Source organism: Carcharhinus amblyrhynchos, chromosome 3, assembly GCF_965287045.1.
Source record: "Carcharhinus amblyrhynchos chromosome 3, sCarAmb.v2.hapA, whole genome shotgun sequence".
NCBI lineage: Eukaryota > Metazoa > Chordata > Chondrichthyes > Carcharhiniformes > Carcharhinidae > Carcharhinus > Carcharhinus amblyrhynchos.
Genome location: NC_137326.1, coordinates 35,296,937 through 35,303,351, shown reverse-complemented (window position 1 = coordinate 35,303,351; position 6,415 = coordinate 35,296,937). Strand labels below are relative to the sequence as shown.

Below are 6,415 nucleotides of genomic sequence, written 5' to 3'. Positions count from 1 at the left end.
TTGGTGAGAGTCATAGCTGACATGCCAAATTTCCTTAGTCTTCTGAGAAAGTAGAGGCATTGGCGGACTTTCTTAACTATGATGTTGGCATTGGGGATGGGGGGGTGGGGGGGGGGGGGGCGGGGGTGGCCCAGGACAGATTGTTGGTGATCTGGACAGCTAAAAACTTGAAACTCTCAACCATTTCTACTTAATCCCCATTAATGTAGATAGGGGCACAATCTCCACCATGCTCCCCAAAGTTGATGACTACCTCCTTATTTTGTTGACATTGAGGGAGAGATTACTGTTGTTGCAACAGTTCATCAGATTCTCTACCTCATTCCTGTACTCTGTCTCATCATTGTTGCGATCTGACCCATTATGGTGTGCGGTATACAGACAATGCATACCATTCATAGAAGGAAAGGAGAGGGTGCAGAATATAGTGTTATGTCACAGCTAGGGTACAGAGAGAGATAAGCTTGGTATATGGTAGGTCCATTCAAAGTCTGATGGCAGCAGAGGAGAAACTGTTCTTGAGTCGGTTGGTACATGATCTCAGACTTTTGCATCTTTTTCCTGATGGAAGAAGGTGGAAGGGAGTATGTCCTGGGGATGTGGGGTCTGATGGTTTTGCAGAGAAAAGAGCAAAGGGAAAAGCGGCGAATTGTAAAAATTCATTCTAACAGGACTAGACATGGTAAATGCAAGAAGGATGTTCCTGATTGTGGGCTGACCAGAACCAGGAGGTCACAGTCTGAGGATATAGGGTTTACCATTTAGGACAGAGATGAGGAGTCATTTCTTCACCTAGAGAGTGGAATTCGCTACAATGGAAAGCAGTTGAGGCCTAAACATTGATTTTTTTTCAAGCAGTTAGATATAGCACTTGGAGTGAATGGGATCAAAGGATATGGGGGAAGGTGGGATCAGGCTATTGAGTTGGATGTTCAGCCATGATCATAATGAATGGCAGAGTAGGTCAAATAGCCTTCTCCTGCTCCTAATTTCTATGATTCATAGATTCCCACAGTGCAGAAAGAGGCCATTTGGCCCATTGAGTCTGCATCAACCAGAGTCCCACCCAGGCCCTACCCCCACATATTTACCCACTCTAACCTGTGCATCCCCGGATACTAAGAGGCAATTTAGCATGGCCAATCAACCTAGCCCGCACATCTTTGGACTGTGGGAGGAAACCGGAGTACCTGGAGGAAACCCACGCAGTCAGTAACCCCATCCGGAAATGGAACCCAGGTCCCTGGAGCTGTGAAGCAGCATTGCTAACCACTGTACCACCATGCCGTCCATGATCTACGAAAAGCCAGCACAGATACATGGGCTGAGTGGCCTCCTGTGGTGTATTATTTTATATAGCAAGACCCCTAAATCGAATCCAATTGGGTGGTTCCTGATGTTATCCAACATTGCCTGGAAGATATTAATTTGCAGGGCTGGGGGAGGTTTAGGGGAGTGGTGGTACAGTGGTAGTTAATGTTCCCCACCTCTGAGCCAGGTTAAAATCCCACTTCAGGACTTGATAGCCATAGAAGATGCATTCATAATAAGGCCTAATAATTTTATTATCTACTTATAACTCCTTCTTATACGCCTATGACAAGTGGTAAGAGCAGGAGACTCTCTGGTCAGCCCTCCTGGAGTGGTGCTTCTCAAGCCACATTCTCTAGTGACAGGCTAGTGACCTGTTCCAGGAAAAGCAAACTATGGAAGCCGACATAAATATCTTTTTGTCTGCTTCGTGACACTAAACATGGGAGAGAAAAGGGCAGGGGAGTTGAACTAGCTGAGATGCTGTTCGCAAAGAGCCAGTTCAGATGCAATGGGCTGAATGGCTTCCCTCTGTGCTGTAACCATTCTATGATTATATTGCCCCTCCTGCCATTTGTTCCAACGCAGTCATGATCCGTGAGATGGAAAAATGTCCCATATAAATGCTAATCTTGGTGTTCACAACCCCAACTGAAAGCATTTAAAATTGTGCCAGCCATTCTGAGAAATAACAGCTAATATATGGCATCAACCCACTTATCACCAACCCCAACAGCAGAAATCACTGGGCTTTTCGAGCTCCCTTGAAAACAATTGGCAGCTCAACGGAATCTGATCAGGGCATGGTGAACACGGTCATCTGTTCCCTAAGTGGAAGATGTGAAATGACCTGAGGTGTGATTCTGGCTGTGAATGGCAGACCATGGACCAAAGCACATCAACCTGCCCACTGGAGTCAGTTCATCTCCCTCCACTCGGCACCTCAGAAGCCACAAAAGTCATGGTTCATCAAACCGGACGGCCCATTACCAGCTTCACCAGTCACACACAAAAAAATAGTAGTACTGAATTCTGAGAGCCGGCATCTGGATTCCCTTCTCACCAAACTGCTCACACCAGGCTACAAACCCGTTACCTGGTTGGATTGAAAATAAGTTTAAGGTTGCAGCTCAATGGGGTTTTGTTTCTGGGCAGTGCAAACGCTCGGTGCCGCTGCATTATTTACGTACTTACTCTCCAAACAAGTGGTTACGTTTGTTTGCTCGGGTGAGTGGTTTATTTTAGCTGCTTGCTAAGGTGACATAACGTTCAGGAAGAGGGCAAAAAAAAACAGGCAGGGCAAACCATACAAGTTAAGAATGGTTACACTCCTCTCAATGTTTTTGAACTGCCAAATACCATCTTCCCTCCCCCTCTATATGAATTGTACGGGGAGGGGAGCTGGAGAATAAGTACGGCAGCGCTGCACTTCCTCAAACGCGGGGACGTCAGACACCAGGCACCCACGCTGCAGCCCAGCGTCACTGCTGGAGTTCCAGCCCAGTGCGGGAGACCTCCAGTACACCCAAAATACTCCCATCAACAGTCAAAACAAACAGCTGGAGGGGTTGACACTTCAAACGGGTAAGTCAGTTTGCAAATATTAACAAACATCTCAATCTACTGATTACCGATGCAGCTTGTCTCCGTAATGCTCCAGTAATGACTGTATTATCCGAGTAAAGTGGATTCTTCCCCATCAGCGCGAACATGTCACTTTTTTTCTGTCCCTGATTCAGATCATTATTTTTGTTTCTCCCCTCGAACGTTTTACAGCGAGCATCTATTGTGTAAAACATAAATCATTCGCAAAAAAGAATTCGTTTTAATATCCTTGTGTTTGATGTGTTGTTCTGCCCTGGCCGGACAGATAGCATGCCTGTAGGTCACTGACTAACAGAATTAAAGCTGCATTAGCGACAGTGATCCACTGACATTTGCTCAATTAAGTCTTAAAACTAGCTCCGTTCATTGGGGTATCGTCGACAGTATATAATAAAATAAAACACAATTCTCAAAATTAATGACACCTCTTCGCAAATGCCCTTAAAAGGATTCTTTCACATGGGGCCCTCATCCGTGAGAATTTATTTCAAGAATATAACCCATATTGTTTTTTTAAATGACAAATTCAGTAGTTCATGGAAGGTACAGCCCTAACTAGGGAGCATGTTTTGGCGTATAGTGTTTTTTTCAAGTAAGGCATTGAGAAAGGGGACAAGGTAGAACCTTGTTCCAGAATATTCCTTCAGGATTTTGAGTAGTATGTGGTGGAGAGAGAAAACAGGTCATCCTCATGTAATCAGTTGTCATTTGAAGTTTGATCTGATGATTGTTTTCCTCTCTGGATAGTTCAAACAAAGTGATTAGAGGATGGGGTTATTTAAATATTCCATTCTTTTTTGTCCTCTCCCCATTCTTGTCCTGCCTTCCCATTCATCCAACTGCATTACACCTCTCCACCCTCCTGCTCTGATCCCCTCTTCCAATCCCTGCCTGCCACCTACTCCTTTGCTTTGTTTTCCTCCCATCCTGCCCCCCTATTGCCCTCCCGCAGCCCCACCCCCACCACTGATCTCCCACATTTCTCACTCTCCTTTCAAACCTCACCTTATTCATAATCTCCTCATTTCCAGGTATTCATTTGTTATTGTCATTATCCTCAGTTACCTTCCCCCAGCTTTTATCATAGGACCTCTTCATTGTATGGATACCTTCTTCTCACCTTCCTGTGCCCCATCCCCTCCCCACTTTCTTTTTCTCTAACCCTGTCAATCTGAGTATTGCCCCTGGTCATAACTCCCCCTGTATAATAGCACAAGTTCGTGGAAATGGAGAGCTGAAAAATATGAAGATCAACTGCTTTGTGTGTATATCCTAAACAAACAAAATACAATGCTAGGATCATAGATCTTGATAAAATTATTCATATTACTGAAAAAAGAGACATGTTGCTGACAGTTTTGATCATGTACTCATCAAGACAAGTGCAAGAATATCAAATTTCAAATGATCACAGCAATATATACTTCAGGAGAAAGGGGTTGGCAGTTTAAGGCATTGTTATGGGGAAAGTAACAAGGACCCATAGGTGCTAAACTCCCAGGTAACTCGAAAAAGACGCAAGGCTTGAACACATTCCTTTTGTGTGCAGAGAGTCAGTTAGTCCCTCCATATGATTGTATGTTGCTTCTAGCAAGTGTAAATGAAACGCATTATAAGCTCAACTGATTATCTTAAATTAGCTTCTAGTGTAGCTATTGACGCACTCAGTTTAAAAAGTTTAAACTACCAATTTGTTTTAGTTTTCTCCATGGCAACACCTCAGCCAAGTAGCACTGACTTGCCAACCAATAAGCATTCATTTCTCCTATAGCATAAACAGTTGTGATTGTTTAAAATTTGGTATTCTTGCATTTGCCCTGCAAGATTAAAGTGCAAGATGAAAAGCTTTGACAATGTGTCTTGCTTTTCAAAAATATTCAAGTTCTGTACTGCTAAGCAGGTTTTATAAAACCACATTTTTCTCTCTAATCCCCTGATGATTATATGATGCATGATTGGTGTAAAACCCAATCTCTCAACACGCCAGAGCACCTGCAAGTTCCCTTCCAGGCCACTCAACATCCTGACTTGGAAATATATCACCATTTCTTTGCAGCCACTGGATCAAAATCCTGGAATTCTCTTCCTAACGGCACTGTGGGTCAACTCACAGCACATGGACTGCAGTGTTTCAAGAAAGCAGCTGACCAGCACCTCCTCAAGGGCAACTAAGAATGGGCAATAAATGCTGGCCAGCCAGTGATGCCCATGTCCACGATTGAATGAAAATAAACTACAGCTAATGAATTCCTTTGAAGCGTACTGTCCCAGGATCTTTACATCTACCCAGACATTTGACGGTAGTGCATTCCCTCAGTGATTTACTGGATTTTTAGTGTAGGATTTTGTGCATCCATCTTTTTCAGATGTTTTTCAGGGTTTCAGAAAGGACAGGGAATGCTAGAATCCGTCATCAAAGAAGAAATAGCAAGGCACCTAGAAAAGAATGGTTTGATCGAGCAGACGCAGCACAGATTCGTTAAGGGGAAGTCGTGTTTAACGAATTTATTGGATTTCTATGAGTATGTGACTAGTGCGGTAGACAGAGGGGAACCGGTGGATGTGGTGTTTCTAGATTTCAAAAGGCGTTTGATAAGGTGTCTCACAAAAGGTTGCTGCAGAAAGTGCACGGAGTTGGGGGTAAGGTGTTAGCGTGGATAGAGGATTGGTTGTCTAATAGGAAGCAGAGAGTTGGAATCAATGGGTGCTATTCTGATTGGCAGTTGGTGACCAGTGGAGTGCCGCAGGGATCGGTGCTGGGGCCTCAGCTGTTTACCATTTACATAGATGATCTGGAGGAGGGGGCTGAGTGTAGGGTGACGAAATTTGCTGATGACACGAAGATGAGTGGAAAAGCAAAATTGCGTGGAGGGTGTGGAAAGTCTGCAGAGGGATCTGGATAGGCTGAGCGAGTGGGTGAGGACCTGGCAGATAGAGTATAATGTTAGCAAGTGTGAGGTTATCCACTTTGGTAGAAATAATAGTAGGAGGAATTATTATTTAAAAGGCGAAGAGCTGCAGCATGCTACAGTACAGAGGGACCTGGGGGTCCTTGTGCACAAATCACAAAAACCCAGTCTGCAGGTGCAGCAGGTGATCAAGAAGGCAAATGGAATGTTGGCCTTCATAGCAAGGGGGATAGAATATAAAAGCTGGGAGGTCTTGCTGCAACTGTACAGGGTACTGGTGGGGCTGCAGCTAGAGTACAGTTTTGGTTGCCACACTTGTGGAAGGATATATTGGCCTTGGAGGGAGTACAGAGAAGGTTCACTAGGCTGATACCGGAGATGAGGGGTTAGCCTATGAAGAGAGACTGAATAGACTGGGTCTGTACTCGTTGGAGTTTAGAAGGCTGAGGGGGGAACTTATAGAGACGTGTAAGATAATGAAGGGAATAGATTGGGTAGAGGTAGAGAGATTCTTCCCACTTAGAAAGGATAGCAGGACTAGAGGGCACGGCCTCAAGATAAGGGGGGACAGTTTAGATCGGAGTTGAGGA

General features: G+C 44.5%; 1 long non-coding RNA gene across 1 annotated transcript in view; it reads left to right on the top strand.

Moving 5' to 3' along the window:
* Positions 1-2,806: 2,806 nt before the first annotated feature.
* LOC145341375 (uncharacterized) overlaps positions 2,807-6,415 on the top strand; it is a 28,265-nt gene continuing 24,656 nt past the window's right edge. The window contains exon 1 of the long non-coding RNA XR_013886364.1: positions 2,807-2,895. This is a non-coding gene — a long non-coding RNA (uncharacterized LOC145341375). The remainder of the gene's footprint in view (positions 2,896-6,415) is intronic.